This window comes from Gorilla gorilla, chromosome 18 (genome assembly GCF_029281585.2).
Source record: "Gorilla gorilla gorilla isolate KB3781 chromosome 18, NHGRI_mGorGor1-v2.1_pri, whole genome shotgun sequence".
Lineage (NCBI taxonomy): Eukaryota > Metazoa > Chordata > Mammalia > Primates > Hominidae > Gorilla > Gorilla gorilla.
Genome location: NC_073242.2, coordinates 82,427,478 through 82,447,801, shown reverse-complemented (window position 1 = coordinate 82,447,801; position 20,324 = coordinate 82,427,478). Strand labels below are relative to the sequence as shown.

Here is a 20,324-nt window from a genome sequence, read left to right as displayed (position 1 = left end):
GGTTGACCAGTGGCAATTTTTGTTTCCCGCCCCCCTGCACACGAAAGCGCTGGCGCTGCCATTGGCTCCAGCTGGGGGTGAGTCTGGAACCTGTGAGCCGTGGAACTTTGGACTCTGAGCTCCAAGCTAGGCGCATCCTTGCTGTGCGGTTTCCCAGCGGCTTTGTTGCCTTGCTTGCAGCTTGTGTCGGGAGTTGCGGACAGCCATAGCCCCGCGGGCCTGGCGCTGACGGACCCTGGAGCGGTGTCTGACAGAGGTCGGCAAAGCCACCGGCTGGCCCCAGTGCATCCTCACATATGTGCGCAGATCCCTGGCTCGGGTGCTACTGGGGTCTCACCTGGACGCGGGTTGCAGACCCCTGGCAAATTGTGGAGCTGGGGGAAGGTAAGGGGAAATGTAAATCGCTTTTCCCCACATTTCAGAGTTTATACTTTCCTAGGCTATCACAATTTTCAAAATTGTTAAAATTTTTACAGTATGGCTCTCTCAGTTGAATGTTATTGAAATCCACCTAATAACCTCAGTTATTAACGCCTAGAAGCTCCCCTGGAGGCTTATTACTGCCGCCATCCCCCTACACACAAACTGTGTTGGTTTCTCCTTCCGCCTATGTACTCCTAAAGCACTCAGTATTTACCTGTCATCATACTTTATTGAAAGTACAAACTCGTCACTTGTCTGTCCACCCCAACTAAGCTTCTTGAGAATTAGAACTTTCATGTCTCTTCCCAGCACAAAAGTTTTATGGGTATTTTGTTGAAGAACTTCAAATATGATCTATAAAATTATGACTCATTTATATTTCAAACTCCAACCTCTCCTTTGAGTTCCTGGCTCACAGCGACTACAGACTGAGCTTAGTTGGAATTCAGTAGCACACAACTGGGATATCCGCACTGTACGGCTTTTAACAATTTTTAAAATTTTGGTACTCTCAGCATCGCAAATTCACTGTGACCAAAATAGAGTAGAATGTTGTTCTACCCACCTATATTCTGCCATCCGCTGAAGTCCTTTCCCCATGCTCCAGCACTCAAGGCTTGCCTGTCACAGTAAATGGCAGTTCTGTCTTTCCTGTTGCTCACACATAAAACTAGGCTGCTATTTTGATGTCTTCATTTTTCTCTGTTCTGTATCTAATTCCTTAGCAATCCTGTCAGTTCTACCTCCAAACTGTAGTCAGCATATTCACTGCTCTAACTCCAGCTTAAATCACCATCATCCTTTGCCTGGAATGCTGCATCAACCTTCTAATCCCTCTACTTTCCTCCTCCTCCTTCCTCCCTTTCTTCTTCCTTTTTGTAAATCATCATTTCATCCTTCTGCTTAAAATCTTCTCATGTTTTCTTATTACAGTTAAAATGGCAAACTCTTACCCTTGAGCCCTGTAGAATTTGGCTCCCATCAGTTTCTCCAATTTCACCTTCTGCCTCCTTCACACTCTAGCTGTGCTCACTTTTTTATTCCTCAGGCTTACCAAGCTCAATTGCATCTTAGAGAATTTGTTCTTGCTGTTTCTTCTGCCTGGAATACATGTTTCCCAATCTTTATAAGACTATCCTTATCTGTAGGTTTCATCTGAGATGTCGCATCCAAAAGAGGTTTTCCTTGACCACTGTAGCCAAAGCAAATGTTGATCACTGAAGGAATAAGGGAATGAATGAATGGAGTGCTGTATAATGTAGCAGAGTTGATAATTTAAGGCTAATTCACTATGTATCTCCAAGCAAGCAGATTTGTAATGCTTTCCCTGCCTAAAATCTATACAGCTGATTCACAAATACTTGGTTGACAGGTTTTATATATCACTGTGGCTCATCAGCTTGTATGTTGTTGGGGCCAGAATCTATACTTACACTTCATTCAAATTTGATTTTACAGAAGAGTTGGGGTTTTTATTTTTCTTTTAATTAAGAGAGCTGTGAAATTATTACCTATAATTCTAAATCTCATTTAATTCCTCCAATAGGATTCAAGATGGATTGGCATCAAAGTTCACTTCTTTAACAAAAGTGGTTTATGACTTTAATAAAATATTAGAGAATGGTAGGATCCGTGGAAGCCCTTTACAAAAACTTGTGATAGAAAGTTTTGATGATGAGCAGACTTTGCAACAACTGGAATTGCAAAATGAACCAATTTTACAATGCTTCCAAAATGCAGTTAGTGAAACAAAGATGAAGACATCAGTCTTCTCCCAGAGAGTGAAGAACGGGAGTGTGAAGAGGATGGTTCAGAGACAGAGACTGGTGGCCAGAAGGACCTAGAAGATTTACAGGAGGAAGAGGAAGTGTCAGATATGGGTGGTGACAATCCTGAAGTGGGCAAGAAAGCTGAAAACTCAAGCAAATTTGAGCTGAGGAAAAGCCCAGTTTTCAGTGATAAGGATTCTGACCTTGATTTTGATATCAACAAATCGGAACAGCAGAGCAAGGTGCAAAACAGGACATGGAAAACCAAGAGAAAAGTCCATAGTAGATGAGAAATTCTTCCAACTCTCTGAAATGGAGGCCTATTTAGAAAACAGAGAAAAAGAAGAGGAACGAAATGGTGATAATGATGATGAGGTGGAAGATACTGATTTTTTTTTGAAGATATTGATTCTGATGAAGATAAAGGGGGACTGTTTGGGAGTAAAAAGCTTGAGGTTAAGTTTGAGAAAGGAGAGAGCACTTTCCTCCTCCTCAAATTAGCTTTTGTTTTGTTTTTCTAGGAGAGATGTAATTGTAGTTAGAAGGTTTAGAGCTAAGATATATTATGCTCTGTCTTATCAGTTATAAATGAATCTGTACTTCAATTCAGTTTATGTTCCAGTTGTTCTTATAATAGTTTTATGGTAGTGTTTTTAGTTGCCAATTTCACCTAGTAACTATTTTTGACTTGTAGTGTTATTAAGTTAGAAAGTAATATAGACATACAGTATATATATGCATGTGTTAATGATGTATTTTTCTATTCCTAATTAATAGTTTTAAAAATCTTTTTATTTTAATCAGGTAAAAGTTCCAGAAATGTGAACAACAAAGATTTTTTTGATCCAGTTGAAAGTGATGAAGACATAGCAAGTGATCATGATGATGAGCTGGGTTCAAACAAGATGATGAAATTGCTGAAGAAGAAGCAGAAGAACTAAGCATTTCTGAAATGTGAGTATTTTGAACCATCCTTTACTTTGTGAGCTGGAATTGCCCAGTCATGTATTTGTATTTGTGGTTTTCACATATGTTTGTTTTAAGAAGTTAGATTCTCTCCTATCAGATCTTCTTAAGATAGCCAGAGGAAAGTCACTGGATTTAAACGGACATTAGAGATCATTTAATGAAGAAAAATATTACTGACAGTAGCAATCAAACCTTTCTTACCAGGAAATTTGATTTGGTTTTGTGCCCCCAAAATCCTGTTATTTTTGTGAGACAAGAGGTTTGTATTACAGATTGATGAATAATTTATTTTCTATATATTGGACCCTTTTTGTTTCTTACATAGCATTTCACTTAAATGATAGCTTCTCTTCCTTAATACCTGAATGATTTTGGAAGTTCTGAGTATTTGGTTGCATTAGGCATATAAAAGAAGAACTTTATTAAGGGAAAATATGTTTCCTTTTGTTTTTCTAATGGAAAACAATATATTTCTTTTTATAAGAGTTTTGGTAGTGTAGGGATGAAGGTGATCACCTGGAAGAAAGAGAAGACAGTAAACAATGTAAAGAAAGCTTGAAAAGAGTGACTTTTGCTTTGCTGGATGATGAGGCAACTGAAGATGCAGGTGTTTTAAATGTAAAGAAAAATTCTGATGAAGTTAAATCTTCTTTTGAAAAAAGACAGGAAAAGGTAATTAGGAATTTAAGGAATTTTTAATATGCTTCGCATGATTGTGGAACTCACAGACTACTAACAAATCTTCCCTATTTTCTTTCTTTTTTTTTGAGATGGAGTCTTGCTCTGTCACCCAGGCTGGAGTGCAATGGCGTGATCTCGGCTCACTGCAGCCTCCACCTCCCGGGTTCAAGTGATTCTGCCTCAGCCTCCTGAGTAGCTGAGATTAAAGGTGCATTCCACCATGCCTGGCCAATTTTTGTATTTTTAGAAGACATGGGGTTTCGCCGTGTTGGCCAGGCTGATCTCGAACTCCTGACCTCAGGTGATCCTCCTGCCTTGGCCTCCCAAAGTGCTGAGATTACAGGCGTGAGCCACTGTGCCCTAGCCTTCCCTATTTTTCTTGTTGTAACTATTAACCATCCTTTGAAAACAAATATCTTGGCCAGGTGTGGTGGCTGATGCCTGTAATCCTAGCACTTTGGTAGTCTGAAGCGGGAGGATCACTTGAGCTCAGGAGTTCAAGACCAGCCTGGGCAACATAGTGAGGCCTTGTCTCTACAAAAAATAAAAAAATTAGTGGGGCATGGTGGTGTATGCCTGTAATCCAGCGACTCAGGTGGCTGAGGCGGGAGGATCACTTGAGCCCAGGAGGTTGATGCTGCAGTGAGCTGTGATCACATCACTGCTTTCCAGCCTGGGTGGTGGAGCAAGATCCTGTCTACAAACAAACAAACAGAAAACTGAAAATCTTGCTGCTACTCTCTAAAGCAAAAGCACACTATATAGAGATGCCACATGGAAAGCATCTGATTTGCAGAAATCAGTGCCTGCATTACCCAGCCTATAGCTTTCAATTTGGGGCCTGCGTGTAAAATAGTTGTTTCTTTTCTCTCTGCCTTGTGTCTTTATATGTATAGCCTGTCTCTCCTGACAAAGCTGTCCTGAGAGCCTCTTCTTGTAACTGTTTTGACTGCTCTAGAGGATACTGCCTATGTCTTTAAGGTGCTCCACAGATTTTGGTGGATGCCAAATAGCTGTAATTTTAATTAATACCATGACAAACATATCTTCCCAAAGTATGTCATGATTTCAGACAAGTGAAATCTCATTAATTTTAGTAGATGTAGTCTGGCTCCGATAATTTGGCTATATTATTTATCCAATCTTAAAATGTTGTTATAATAAAAATGAGAATAGTGCCAGGCACAGTAGCTCACACTTGTAATCCCAGCACTTTGGGAGGCTGAGGAGGGAGGATTGCTTGAGCCCAAGTGTTCAAGACCAGCATGGACAACACGGTGAAACCCCGTCTCCACTACAAATTTAAAAAATTAGCTGGGTGTGGTAGCATGAGCCTATAGTCTCTGCTACTCGAGAGGCTTATCGGGGATGATCACTTGAGTCCAGGAGTTCAAGGCTGCGGTGAGCTATGATTGGACTAGGCACTCCAGCCTGGGCAACAGAGCTGGAGAATAGGCAAATAAACTATATCAAGAATATCAAAATAATTATTTTTAAAATCTGCGAATCTAAATTAAATTCATCATTGTCAGATTGTCCCAAGAAAATAAATTCTAAAGGGGGAGAAAAACCATAGAGTATCAATGAGTTAGTGTCCTCCCATCCCACTCCTCCCACCCTTCCCCCACAAAAAAGAAAGAAAGGTTTGGTTTTGCTTTGAAATTATATCAGACCTTCAAGTGAAGTTTTCAGTAAATCACAAATAATTTATTGCAATTTCCACAGATAAAGAATAAAGTAGAACTTTCAAACTTTTTTCTTTTGAAACTGTTAGAACATGAAAAGCCAAACCTGACAAAGGTGGCATTAAAACACACACACTGTCTCATTCATGACTAGTGATGCAAACATAGCACAGTGGAAAAATTATGCCACACAACCACGTGAACCTTATCCTTTTGAATCACTATTAGAAGATCTGATATGATTCCTGGTTGCAAGACGTTAAGGAGAAAATACACAGTTCCCTCCATATATGTTAGAAAGACATTTGATAAAATTCAATATTTATTTCTGATTTTTTTTTAACTCCTAGTGGATTATAAATACATCTAGCCAAAAGCTGCCATCATGCATGATGGGTGAAATTCTACAAACATCCTTTTAAGATCAGGAATAAGACAAAATGTCCAGTATTACAGTTACCCCTGTTAATTAACACTAACAGTTAATAGCCACATAAGCCAGTGCAACTACAAAAGATAAAGATAAGAGATTAGGAAAGCTGCCAGGAGCAGTGGTTCACACCTGTAATCACAGCACTTTGGGAGCTCAGGAGCTCTCAGCACTTGAGCTCAGGAGTTTGAGACCAGCCCAGGCAACATGGTGAGACCTCATCTCTGCAAAAAAAAATACAAAATTAGCTGGGCGTGTTACATGTGCCTGTGTCCCAGCTACTTGGGAGTCTGAAGTGAGAGGACTGCTTGAGCCTGGGAGGTGGAGGTTGCAATGAGCTGAGATAGTGCAGCTGTACTCCAGCCTGGGCAACAGAGCGAGACTCTGTCTCAAAAAAAAAAAAAAAAAAAAAAGATTAGGGATACTAAAATGAAAACATTAGTGTTTGGAGAGAAAACCGAAAGGATAAACTGAATCAATATTAGGAAAATAAGAGAATTCTGTAAGTTAGCTGAAAAAGCTGGCATTTTATACACTGAAGTCATAATTGTTGTCTTTTAGAAGTTAGAGATAATAAGAATTTGAGTTTAAAGTCAAAAAGGTCAGACTCCATCAAATACTAATATCCTAATCAAAGAATTACTTGGCCAGGCGTGGTGGCTCACGCCTGTAATCTCAGCACTTTGGGAGGCCAAGGTGGGTGGATCACTAGGTCAGGAGATCAAGACCATCCTGGCTAACAGGATGAAACCCCATCTCTACTAAAAATACAAAAAATTAGCCAGGCGTGGTGGCGGGTGCCTGTAGTCCCAGCTACTCCAGAGGCTGAGGCAGGAGAATGGCTTGAACCCGGGAGGAGGAGCTTGCAGTGAGCTGAGATCATGCCACTGCACTCCAGCCTGGGCAACAGAGTGAGAGACTCCATCTAAAAAAAAAAAAAAATTTACTTAACTTTAGGATGCTCTAATAATCAAAATTGATAGTGGCTTGTGAACAGATAGATCACTTGAATAGAATAGAGCCCAGAAATAAACCCAAATCCTTCTGAGGGAGTTTAGTATATTATAAACATGACATTTTAAATAAATGAGGATAAGAAATTATTTGCAGCTCACCTCACCATAGGCAGCAGGAATAGGAAGTCATTGGCAGAATAAAAAGATGGTAAGAACAGAACAGAATTATAGAACAGTACATTTTTTGCTTCCCCACTTTTCAAAGTATTTTTTGTTTTTACACAAGTATAAGTGTAATTTTATTTTCTAAATGTATAATAATTTTTTTCTCTTTCTTAGATGCATGAAAAAAATTATATCTTTAGAAAAAGAGTTATTAGAAAAAAGCCTTGGCAGCGTCGGGGGGAAGTGACAGCACAGAAGAGACCAGAGAATAGCTTCCTGGAGGAGACCCTGCACTTTAACCATTCTGTCCAGATGGGTACAGTGCCCTCTTCTGCAAAGAGTTCACTTCTATGCTTATTCTGTGGTTCCATTTCATAGAAAGATTTGGGGCGATGTTTCTTTTCCCTCAACTTTTTATTTTAAAAACTTGCAAACACAGAAAAGTTGATAAAATCATACAGTGAACATCTGTATTCTATTCAACTGGATTCACTAGTTAACATTTTGTCATATTTGTGTTCTCTTTTCCACATATGGAAGATTGTATATTTGCCCTTTTTCCCCCTGAATCATTTCAAAGTAAGTTGCCAGTATCATAGCATTTCACTGTTAAGTATTTTTGCAGATATCTCCTAAGAACCAGGATATTCTCCTATATAATCACAATACCATTAATCCACCCAAAACATTTAACATCAATACACTAATGATACCTACTGTATAGATTATAATCAGCTTTCTTGCAGTAATCTGTTTAGAAGACTTGCATCCTGTCACTGTCCACTGATTAAATTTTGAACTCTTAACTTGAAACCCTGGTCATCTCATTGCCTTCTTTTTTATACCCATTAAGTCAAAATAAGTTTTCATTTTATTTCAACAGAAAAGAGAATGGAAAAGAGGGGAAGAGTCCCTGGGTACCTTGGATAAAGTATGAGCACTTACTACCATATGTATTCTAGTTCTGTAGTTTTCAAACTTCGGGGAGCATCTCAAGGCTTATTAAAGCACAGATAGCTGTCCCTCTTCCCCACTTTCTGATTCAGGAAGTGTGGGTCTGGTCCAGGAATTTGCATGTCTAACAAGTTCCCACGTGTTGCTGATGCTGAGGGTCTAAGGACTGCAGTGCGAGAATCAGTGGTTTAGTGGATATCCACCTAATGAATACATGTTATATTTCCTTTAGCACTTGTGATTACAGGGGAAACACCTTTCATCTGGAATATATCATTAAACAGAAGATAAGAGATCAGGTCAGTAAGAATTAAATTTAACTTAATTGAAATGTCACTGAAATGTTTAAAAATAATATGACAGGCTAGGCACAGTGGCTCATGCCTGTAATCCCAGCACTTTGGGAGGCCAAGGCAGATGGATCACTTGAGGTCAGGAGTTCGAGACCAGCCTGTCCAAGATGGTAAAACTCCCTCTCTACTAAAAATACAAAAATTAGCTGGGCATGGTGGTGCATGCCTGTAGTCCCAGCTACTCAGGAGGCTGAAGCAGGGGAATCGCTTGAACTCAGAAGATGGAGGTTGCAGTGAGCTGAGATGCGCCACTGCACTCCAGCCTGGGCAACAGAGCGAGACCCCATCTCAAAATAAATACATAAATAAAATAAAAAGAAAAAATAAAGGGAAGATGGGGCAGTTTTGTGTACTGCACGTCCTGAAACTGGGCTGATTTCCCTCAAGAGGCAGGGATTTAAGCTCATCTCATCTCAACCTGGGGTAATTTGAGGGCCACAGGATAAATATGGGGCATCTTTCTGAAGCATCAGTTTCCCTTGATTCTATTGAGAGACAAAACATTAATGTACTTAGCCATGACAGTCACATAGATTTGTGAGTATACAAGACTTCTCTCTGAAATGAGGCTTGGGTTGTCCTCTTTCTGTTAAATTCCCAGATTTAACAGAAAGGCTGCCTTCTGCCATGAGGATACATTGATGTAAAAGTTTGAGAGGTACTGGTGCACTTCTTAACACTAACAGATGTGTGAGGGTGTATGACTCCAAACCACACAGTATACAGTTTCTGCCTACTTAATATTTGCTTTTCTACCTCTGCCTCTGGTTTTGGTCCCTGGCAGCTGCTGATTTGTGGCAAAATCCTGGAGCTCAGAGTCAGAAGACTGAGTTTAAGTTCCATTATTGCCTTTTTTTCAGCCATGGTATCAATCCCTCTCAGTCACTAAGTGATGGTGACAACACTTCCTACAGTTGTTGGTGGCATTAAATCAGATGGTCTATAATAGTATTTTGTATAAACTGTAAAGCAGGATGTGACTGTAGGAGCTTGTAGCTCTCATGAGTATCACTGCTCTTCCTTTCCACAGTTGAGAGACTGTCCTCCCCAGACCAGCCCTAGTGTTGGTACAGGAACAACCGACACCAAAAGGAAGAAAATAAATAATGGCACTAACCCTGAGACAACCACTTCTGGTGGTTGCCACTCACCTGAGGATGTGAGTCTTGGCTGGCCAGGCTCCTGGAGACAGAGGGCCCAAGGGGTGGTGGAGGGTATTCGTTAAGATTGTGGAAGAACTGCCAGGTACCGGTTAAGAATTCTGGGTTTGAATCCTGCCTCTCCATCTGCTAGGGATATGATTTAGGGAAAATTGCTTGAGCTCTTTGGGCCTCTCTTTTCACATCTGTAAAATAGGAGTGGTATTGTTTTACTTACATTTGTGAAGTTTAAATGAGATTTGTCATTGTTGTTTTTATGTTAATCCCTAGTCCAGGGCCTGCTGTAAACTATCCTTCTTGGGCTTGCGTTTCCTGAGATAGAGTTAGAGAGTATCAGAGGTTTCTGTTAGCTCTGAGAGTCTGAGAGTTAAAGGCCGACTAGAATGGAAACCTTGGGGCCAAGGGCTCCTGTCTGCCTTTTCCGTCCTATATCCCCCCTGTGAAGAACAGTCCCTGGCCAGTATGTGCTCAGTCAATGTTTGTTGAGTGAATGCATCTTTCTAAATCACAAGCTGGCAGAAGGGTGGGCTTTTCTCACACTCTATCTCTGAAGGTTTATGTTACTGTCTTTTTGAGAGAATCTAGTTTCAGACTTTCAGTTCTGTGGCTGTGGGCAAAAACCAACAAAGACCCAAATCCTTTTTCTTTGGGAGTTGAGGAGAGTTTACCAGTTCATGTTCCCATTGGGTCTGAGAACTTTTCTTTAAAATCCATTCCTGGCCCCTGCCTACCACTTCCTGGCCTGGGGAATAGAGTCAAGGGGGTCACCCTCAGTCGCATTCCTTTGACTCTCCCCATAGAAACAACAGAACCGAGCTCAGCTGGAAGAAGTAACGTGATTTCTGTTTGCTCATGACATGACTGCTGGGTTTGGGGGGCACTCAGATGTAGAGGCCCCAGTCTTGTCTCATCCACTCCCAGGCTGAGGAAGAAGGCTCACCCCCCAGATTCCACCCCATCCCCACAGGGTCCCTGATAACCTTGTCCCATGGGTGGGCCTGTCCTGGGGCAGTGGTGCCATTCTGGGGGCATGTCTCTTGCTGTGCCATCTCTGCCTCCCCCTAGTAAGAGCTCTGTCTTCCTCTTTCTATAGGAAAAGAAGGCAAGCCACCAACATCAGGAAGCCCTAAGGAGGGAGCTAGAGGTGAGTGGAGGGTGTGAAGTTCCCTCCTGTCCTCTGGAGAATGTTTCTTTGCTTCTCTTTCAGCACTTGCTTGTCTTTTCTCCCAAAGGCCCAGGTTCATACCATACGAATCCTTACATGTCAGAAAACTGAGCTTCAGACAGCACTCTATTACAGCCAGCATGCTGCCAGGCAGTTGGAAGGTGGGAATCTGGCACCCCATCATCCTTCAGCCTGGCACTTTGATAGGCCTTTAGGGGGAGTCCTTTGGGCCGCATCTGAATGTCTGTCATTCCAGGAGAGTCCAGGGATCTGGTCAGCTGCCTGCATGATTCATGGAAGTTTGCAGGAGAGTTAGAGCGGGCTCTCTCTGCTGTCACTACACAGAAGAAGAAGGCGGACAGGGTGAGTCCAAACACCTGCCCCATCCCCTGGGACCCCACCTTTGCAGATAGAGGAGTGAGCCTAAAAATCCTTTCTGTAGGATGGAGTGTCCTGCCCAGGAGGCAGCATGGCCATTTCTTGCTGCTTTTGTGTGTGGTTGTTAGAGGCAAACTGGGGCTGAGTCAGCTGCTGTGGGTGAGTTGGGGGACACTGTGGGGAGTGAGCACTGGACATAGAGCTCAGAGGCCAAGTGCCCGCCCTGCCCATACTTAGCCATGGCCTTGACCAAGTACTAAGTGGTAGTTAGGGTACTTGTACCATAAAGGTACAGAAGAGTATCTTGAGTATGTTATTATTTGTGTGGAGAGAGGGAGCACGTATATGTGTGTGTGTGTGTGTACGTATTATGGTAATATACATAAAACATGTTTGTAAGGATTCATAAAATACTCAGGAGAGAGGAACAGTGTTGGGGGGGAGATATTTCCCTTTTGTACTTTCTAAGTTTTGGACTATGCAAACATATCATCCTTTCAAAAAGTCAATAAAAGATTAATTTCCTCCTTCTTGTCTGTGCCCCTACCCTCAGCAAAAGAATGGGCTTAGAGAATCAGATATACCTGGGTGTTGAAATCCCAGCTCTAAGTGATCTTAGGCAAGCACTTAACCTTTAATACCCCATGTTTTTCATCTACACAATAGAGGTAATAATGGTAACCGTCTCCTGTGAAGGTTGTGAGGATTAAATGGGATTGTTAGCCTAGTGCCTGGTGAAGCACTCAATAACGGTTCCAACAGTGGTAGTAATAACAGTAATAACAATAGCAACATTATCTGATCTCTCTGGGCCCCTGTTAGCCAGCTATAAATTCAGTCTCTTTCCCTGTCCTTTCCACCTTTACTGAGTTCTTTGAAAACAAATGAGGGCCGGGTGCTCTGGCTCACACCTGTAATGCCAGCTGTTTGGGAGGCCGAGGCGGGCAGATCACGTGAGGTCGGGAGTTCAAGACTAGACCGGCCAACATGGAGAAATCCCATCTCTACTAGAAATGCAAAAGTAGCTGGGTGTGGTGGCACATGCCTGTAATCCCAGCTACTTGGGAGGCTGAGGTAGGAGAATCGCTTGAACCCAGGAGGCAGAGGTTGTAGTGAGCCGAGATTGCGCCATTGCACTCCAGCTAGGGCAACAAAAGTGAAATTCTGCCTCAAAAAAAAAAAAAAAAAAAAAATCCTATCTGGCACTCCCCCAGCAGCTGATGAACGTGCTGAGGACATTGGTCCAGGATTCTGGCCTCCCCAAAAGAGCTGCTTTGACAAGCCTGCTTGCCTTACCCGGTACTAAATCCCTGCCTGCTCTATCAAAATTTCCATCTCTAAACTGGTTGTACCTATCACCCTCCCTCACCAAGTCAATAGATAAACAAACCCTGAAAAATCAGCACCCCTTCCTGGCCCAGCAGCCCACTGCCTAATATTTACTGTGTACCCAAGCTTTCAGAAATGGAACTCACCTGCTAGTTCACCCTCATTAGGGTGGCAGGTGCACGGGAGCAGCTGGGCACACCCATTAAGCAAGAAGCCAATGGCTGGACAGTGACACTCAGACCCCAGTCTGGGCGAGCCTGGCTGAAAGCCCCCTTCTTTCCGGTCTGACTGTGGAGAGAGAGGGTGGAGCATACACAACTCTGCTGCCCTTTGCATCCTTCAGCTGTGCTTCCTCCTGAAAGAGGGAGCCGTTCATTAATTTGGCCAAAGAGTTCTTAGGGTCTGTAGGTTTGACAGGCTGGGTGTGTGGGGGCCACCGTGCTAGAGAGAGAGGCTGGTGTGTCAGAAGGCAGCCACTTGGCCAGAGGAGGGTCGGCCCCCTTGGTGACCTCCTTCCCCCGGCTGGACACAGCGCCCTGCACTCTCCACATGTGACTGCTCCTCTCAGAGCTGCCTCCAGGGGAGGGGTTCTAACCCTGTGGGTTGGGACATTGTGTTAGTTTACAGTGGGCCATGGCTACCTCTGTCATCTCCAACTCAGACGCAGTAGAGAGAAGATGAGAAATTCCCTGCACCTCTTCCCTCCTCAGCACCCCTATCTCTGCACACATCCACATATGGAGACCCTGACAATGGTCCCTGGGAGTGCCACCATCTGCGCCTCCTTTCCATGCCTGCAGCAGCCATGACCACTCTCCAGACCCTTACCACCTGGCTCAGTAGGCACTGAACTGCCTGTGGTCCTGCCCCTACACCTGGGCCACTGTACCCGTCAGTTCCCCCCAGTTTGGTTCTTATTTCCCCCAACAAGTAGGGAGCCTGTAAGGTCACCTGTTGAGCAAGCTGGGGGAGAGAGTAGGGTGGGGCTGGGAGGATAAGGAGGAGAAGCTTATAGTCGTGCTGGAGACTCAGCTGAGCAGAGTCTATGCAGGCCCATTGGCTGCCTAGCCAGTGGTGATCCCGCTCCCACCCTCATTTCTTCTTTGTTAAGAAAACCATGACCTCATTAAATATTGGACACCTATAAACCTCAGGGACCTTCCTCCAGCCTCCCCGCCACGTATTGGTGAATCTAAGTCAACTCTAGTCATTTCATTCCTCTGGACATTGATTGCTTGAGGCTTGGGCATGAGCTGCCTCTTCATCTGAGCCTGAGCCACAGGTGCCCTCTGCACTTACCACGCTGATGCACTGCGCCCGGGAGAGCTCTGTCTGGATGGAGATGAGCTGTGAGGAGCTGGCGGCTGGGCAGATCAGGTTGTTGTAACAGGTTTTGTTCAGAAGGTCGTCCATCAGCTTCTGCTCAGCATGAGCCACGCGGCAGTCCCCTGGGTAAACACACAGACACGCTGGGCCCTTGTGCAGCTGTGCCACACTGCAGATGACAGCTACAAAGCGGGAGCCAAGAGGGCCAGGGAGCACAGGCACCCCGAGGGCCGGCTGAAGCAGTGAAGGTGCTGGCGGACCAGGCTCTCCCTGGGGACTTCAAATGACATTCATGACAGAGCTCAGCTACCTCCTCCCATGCCACACCTCTTCCTCCTCCTCCTCCTTCAATCAGTGAACAGCATCCCACGCTCTACACATCTGAACAAAACTGCGTGTCTCTTCCAGACCCCTCCCTTGGTTCATCCAAGTGGCCACCAAGTCCTGTCTGTCCTCCCATCTCCATGGCTACAGCCATGTCCCTGCCTCCTCCGCCCTGCCCACCTTCTGCTCTCCCCACCTGCACTCTGCCCCTGCCATCCATGTGCCATACAGTGGAAGACTGGTCTTTCTACAGCAAACTGGACTAGGGCCCTTCCCTAAACACAGCTCTCAGAGCTGGAGGTGAAGTTGAAACTCATGTTTTGGCTGGGCAGGCAGAGCTCTTTCCCCCTCGGCACTGGCTTATCCAGAGTGCTCACAGTGCAGGGCAGGAGTCCCATGACTCAAATGTGGGTTTGGTGCAGAACTGGGTCTGAGGTGGTGCTTTCCCTAAGAAGAGACAGGGCTGACATGGGGGGATTTTCTGGGTTCAGAGTTAGACCTACAGAGTGCAAGGTTTCTCTGAGGCACCAAATGGCGGGGTCCAGCTGGCAGCTGGCTCCTGGTCTGGAGCTTCAAGGAGAGGTCTCAGCTCAGAGCCACATTCAATAGCCAGCTTACATGCAGCTTCCTGCAGGGAGCCCCTGGAGCTTCTACAGCCTCAGATCTGCCCCTCTGCATACCCCAGAACTCTTGCCAAGTGGCGTTTGGGTCTTTATGTCATGTCCCTCCCATGTCTGGGAGTAAAGGTAAGGTGCAGGGACTTGAGCTTGTGTACTCTGGTGTCTTAAGGGACAGTGTGTCCAGTAGAGTGGAGGCGGCTTGGAAAGAGGGAGACTCAGAGGAAAGTGAAGGACACGTGACCAGGCGAGCCTGGGAGCAGGAAAAGAGAGGAGAGTGAGCAGAGAAGAGTGAGCAGAGGAGACTGCTGGGGCAGGGGAGGGGATGGGAGGATCAGCGAATGAGGGGGGCTGGAGAGGTGGGGGTGGGGATGCTCGTTGGGGGCTGCCTAGCTCACCAGGCTCAGGAGTCAGTTACATCCTTCCACAAAGGCCAGCTCACCTGGTCACCCCAAAGCCCTCCCTCTGTGGGTGGGACCAGAGGGCCCAGAGCACGGATGACCCAATTGAGCAGGACTCAGGTGGACTCAGGTGGGTGCTGGGCTGGACTCCTGGCTGTGGGGAGCAGCCACCACCCTGCCTACTGCATCCATGTTCCAACTCGCTGCCTATCAGAGCAGAGGCATTATTGGGCACCTTGTGAAACATGCTTCTGGTGCACCTGCTGCCTGCTGCCCCTCCTGCAGAGTGCCCGGGCTCTCCAGAGGGGATTCCTGTGGAGGGTTGGCCTAGATTCTGAGTCCTGCTTCTCACACCCAGGGCTGCTACCCCAGAGGCCAGCTGCTTGAGTACCCTGGAAGCCAGTTTGTAGCCCCAGGCTACAGCTGGGTCCATCCCACAGCCCTTCTTTAGTGTATCTATTTGTACTGACTGCTCATTTCATAGAGAGGGGTGTGTCTTGCCCCAGCCCATCTGGCATGTCTAAGGCAGCTGTGGGGTCAGAATCTGCAGCTCCCAGACCCCAGCCCTGCAATCGTAGGAGAGGCCACATCTCTCAAGTCCCACTGGGCTGGTGTGAGCGGGTTCCCGAGTCCAGGGCTGCTCTGCAGGCTGTGGGGCTCATGCACTAGCTCTGAGCCCACCTGATGTGCTCAGGTTGCCCACCTTTGGGTCTGTCCTGCCTCTCAGGCGTGCGGCTGACCCTCAGGGCCTCTCCCTAATCTGACTTAGAGGTTCCCAGAACCTTAGACCATTTGCCCCCACCCCATTTCTCAGCTGAGGAAACTGAGACCAAAGAGGGGAAGCAACTTTCTCAAGAACCCCCACCAAACCAGAGGCAGAGCCAGGTCTAGGAGTCTCTTCTCAACAGAGGTTCTCCCTGTCCCCTGAGCTTTCTTTGGTGCCCATTAACTTCCCTGCGAGGAAACTGCCCTGCTGAGGCTGGAAATGGTGCTGTCCAGGGTGGCGTGTGCCCATGACTGCACCTGTGTTTGTACTTGTTAGTGTGTATGGGGGTGGGGATGAGGGGTGGGAATAAACAGCAGGGATGCTGGGGGCTGGAATGCATTCCACCTAACCCCAAAAAGGGGCACAGGAGAGCCCAGCCAAGCACAGCACATGCTTCGACTTTCCAATCTGCTGAATGACTGGGAGGCCAGCTGGGCTCAGAGGACAAGGGACAGGTCTTTCCCCCACAGATCACAGGGGTGGCCCAGGATGAGTGGAAGCTTCTGCTGCAGCTTTGGGGGTTACATCCCAGCCCATGGGCTGACAGTTAAGCAGAAAAGCCACCTCTAGGGGTCAGTCATGATCTAGTGATTCTGATGAGGAGGGGGCCCCACCAGCCTCTGTCCAGAGTCTTGTCTGGAAAAACTGCTCCCTGGCAGAAACGGGCTAATAATTTGAGAGGAAGCCATAGCTGAAATTCTAAACTGTGTGAGTGTGTGTCCAGTTTGAAAAAGCATATCCAACTTAAACATTTATATTGAAAAAATGGAAAGCTATTCCCCTTGTTTTGGAATACAAACTACAGAAAGTAACAGTTAACAGAATCATATTGGAAAGGTCAAATTCTGCATCTGGAAAGGCACAGTGATTTTCAACTGGGTTGTGTGTCCTTAACTGAGGAAGGGAAGATGAGATTTATGTTTAGTAAAAGGCAGCTATGGATTTATCTTTTATAAGGAACTTGCCATATACTATTAGTGCTTTTTCAATCATGTCAGAATCAGCCAGATGCCTGTCGAAATGCAAATTCCCAGGCTTCCTTCCCAGAGATTCTGGTCCTGTGAGCCTAGGGTGGGGCCCAGAAATCGCTATGGGGTGGTACAGGCTGCCCCAGGACCACACCTAAGAAACACTGCAACTGGCCCCCACACACATCCAAGTCCCCAAATTTGTAGGCAGACATCTTATCCCCATAGAACAGATAGGGAAACTGAGGTCCAGAGTGGGGAAAGAAATGTCACGGGGTCACCCAGCAAGTAGTAGCAGAGCCACAATACACCCACTGCCTGCAGACACCATCTCTGATGACAGCTCCACCTCCCTACAGGAACCTTGCCTACCCCCACCCCTACCTCCTCCTGCCCCTATCGGGGGCCTCTGTCCAAGGAAGATGTACCCCTGGTCTTCTAGGCTGACTGGGGCTCAGAGGAAAAGCTTGGCCCAGAGCGTAGGAGCTAGAAGGATCCTTGGAATTCAGATGGGGAAATTGAGGCCCAAAGAAGGCAGTCCTCACATTTGAACTCTGTCTGGAGAAGGTCTGGGTCTCCTTCCTGAGTGGTAGGTTTGACTTCACCAGCCTGGCCCTCAGTCATGCTGTCTGTCCAGGCCCGCCACACCTCGGGGTGGGTGACCAAAGGTGGCGGTGCCATAAAACGCGTTTCCTGGGAGATCCACCCCCAAAGCTCAAAATATTCCAGGGCTGGTGATTTGGGTAAGCTCCCTTCCCTCTTGGCCCAGTTTCCCCATCTCTAAAATAGCTGTGTTGGTGGAGACTTCTCTCTGAGACGGAGCTGCAGATTTTCTCCCAGATGCCTACACCGCCCAGCTTGCTGGCTCCTCTGTGTCCACTCTTCAAGACAGTCACCTCTTAGGTGAGGAAGGACCCTCGGCCCTATCGGGAGTGGGGACCGGTGCACCCCCAGCCTCCCAGACCACTGGGGATGACCCGGGCTGCCTGCAAAGCCGGTTCCATCCAGCGCCACTGCTCAGGCCACAGACACGCACCAGGGAAGGTGGCCCTGGCCCTCACAGCAGCTCTGAGAAGGGGCAGCCCTCACTGCAAGCCTTGCTGAGCCACCCACACCTTTTTCAGCTCAAAGAGGCTTTAGGAAAGTGAATCATCTCAAGTTCATACCCATGGGGTTGCTAAAAGAAAGGACAGTGCGGGGTGAGCTGGAGCAAGGGAGTGTTGCTGTCTGCAGACTTTGCAGGGAGGACACTTAGGAAAAGGGACTGAAACCTGGAAGGGTGACTAGCACAGAGTTAAAGGGAGGGGATGGAGCTAGAGTGGCCTCATCCTCCCCCTTGTGCCTTCCAGCCTGGGCTCAGGTGACTCAAGGGAGAAAGCACCTCCCTCTCCCAGCCAGGGAGGTCTCGCCATGTTTTGGAATCAGTACCATTCCCTTGGGGCTGGGGGGCAGCCCCCATCTCCGGACCTGGCTGGAACTGCTGCCTCAATTCTGGATCCAAAAGGGCCCCTGGCAGCTTCTCCACCTCCTTCTCAGTCCAGACACCCCCCCCTCCCCAGTGAGGGCCCCAACAGCAAATCTGACAACTGGAGGAACAAGGCAGGAAGGGCAAGGTCTGAGGGAGTGACCACCTTCAAAAGGCAGCTCTGCCACCTTCTCTCCAGGACTCTCAGGCTTGCTTTCATATTGCTCCCTCAACATCCTTTTGCTATAATCTGGCATGTTGACATATGGTCTTTAAAAACAACAACACTGTTGATGTGGAGCAGACTTCCCATTTGGGATGGTTTGGAGAAGTTCAGGTTGAGGGCATCCTCTCTTCTGCAAACTGTGGCAGTAATAGGTGAGATATATAAAGTAAATAAAGGCTGGGCATGGTGGGTCATGCCTGTAATCCCAGCACTTTGGGAGGCCGAGGTAGGCGGATCACCTGAGGTCAGGAATTCGAGACCACCCTGGCCAACACGGTGAAAACCCATCTTTACTAAAAATACAAAAATTAGCCAGGCATAGTGGCACACACCTGTAGTCCCAGCTACTCAGGAGGCTGAGGCAAGGGAATTACTTGAACCTGGGAGGCAGAGGTTGCAGTGAACGGAGATCTCACCACTGCATTCCAGCCTGGGTGACAGAGTGAGACTCCATCTCAAAAAAATAAAAAATAAAAAATTAAGTAAATAAAAAAGACATACCCAGGCTGAAAAATAAGTTAATCATCTCCATGAACGAAAAGCAGAAAAGAAATGCAAAGTGGTTGGAGCCTGAAGAGCTTGGACCCTGCTGGGCTTCGGAAACCAAAGACAGTGACAGGTCCTTTGGGATAAAGGGGGACCAAATGACTCCTAGCTAGAAGCTGAGAGCTTGGGTGTACCCCAGTACTTGAAAGGATGTTGCCCAGGTGCAGTGGTTCATGCCTTTAATCCTGGCACTTTGCGAGGCTGAGGTGGGCTGAGCACCTGAGCTCAAGAATTGGAGACCAGCCTGGCCAACATGTTGAAACCCCATCTCTACTAAAAATACAAAAAAGTTAGCCGAATGTGGTGGCAAGCACTTGTAATCCCAGCTATTTTGGAGGCTGAGGCAGGAGAATCCCTTGAACCCAGGAGGCAGAGGTTGCAGGGAACTGAGATCACACTACACTCCAGCCTGGGCGACAAGACTCCATCTCAAAAAAAACCCCAAAAAAACAAAAACAACAAACAAACAAACAAACAAACAAACAAAAACAAGGGTGCTGGAGGGTGGGGAAGTCTACTGCTGCTCTGTGGTCTGTATCCCTGGCTTTATGGGATGTATACCTCCCCAGTATCCCCAGGACAGGAGCTTGCAAATGCACTGCAAAACTGTCAACATCAGGCTAGCAAAGGTGATAGGATTAAATAGGTTTTTATAAAAGTTTGACAAGTTTTTTTTAATAAAAGAAAAAGAAGAGCCATCTAATTATCTATAGAGAATAATATAATCTTGGTACAAAACTGGATGTTTTCCATGTACAAGGAAAGTTCATGATAGAACAGTCTGAATGACGAGTCTTTGTCACAGGGAGAGGGCACGGGGTAGTGCTTAGTGCTCGGCCTCTGGAGCCAGGCAATCCAGATTTGTATTCCTGCTGCCACTACTTATCTTCCTTGGGAAAATGACTTGCCTTCACTGTGCCTTCACTGTGCCTTAACTTCCTCATAGATAAAGGGGGAAATAACCTTTACAATAAGCCTTCTAGGATGAAATGAAATAATTCAAGGAAAGTAACTTAACAATACCCAGAACATAGAAAACCAAATAGATGTTAGCTATTATTAACTTTTATGAACATGAATTCCAAAATTTTAAATAAAATAATACCAAGTCGAATACAGCAATGTACACACACACACAAATAATGCATCATGGTGAATTAGGTTTTATTACAATAATGCAAGGGCAGAGTCAACATCAGATAATGCGCTGTTAGCAAGCTAGCTTCCTTTTTTTTTAAGAGAAGGTCTCACTGTCCCCAGGCTGGAGT

The 20,324-nt window shown here is 46.1% G+C and overlaps 2 pseudogenes; one reads left to right on the top strand and one right to left on the bottom strand.

Annotated features, from left to right (window-relative positions):
- The first annotated feature begins 229 nt into the window (after window positions 1–229).
- LOC101140740 (U3 small nucleolar ribonucleoprotein protein MPP10-like) lies at window positions 230–11,216 on the top strand (annotated as a pseudogene).
- Window positions 11,217–14,681: 3,465 nt separating this feature from the next.
- Window positions 14,682–18,541, bottom strand: LOC101139667 (uncharacterized; annotated as a pseudogene).
- Between the last annotated feature and the right edge of the window lie 1,783 nt (window positions 18,542–20,324).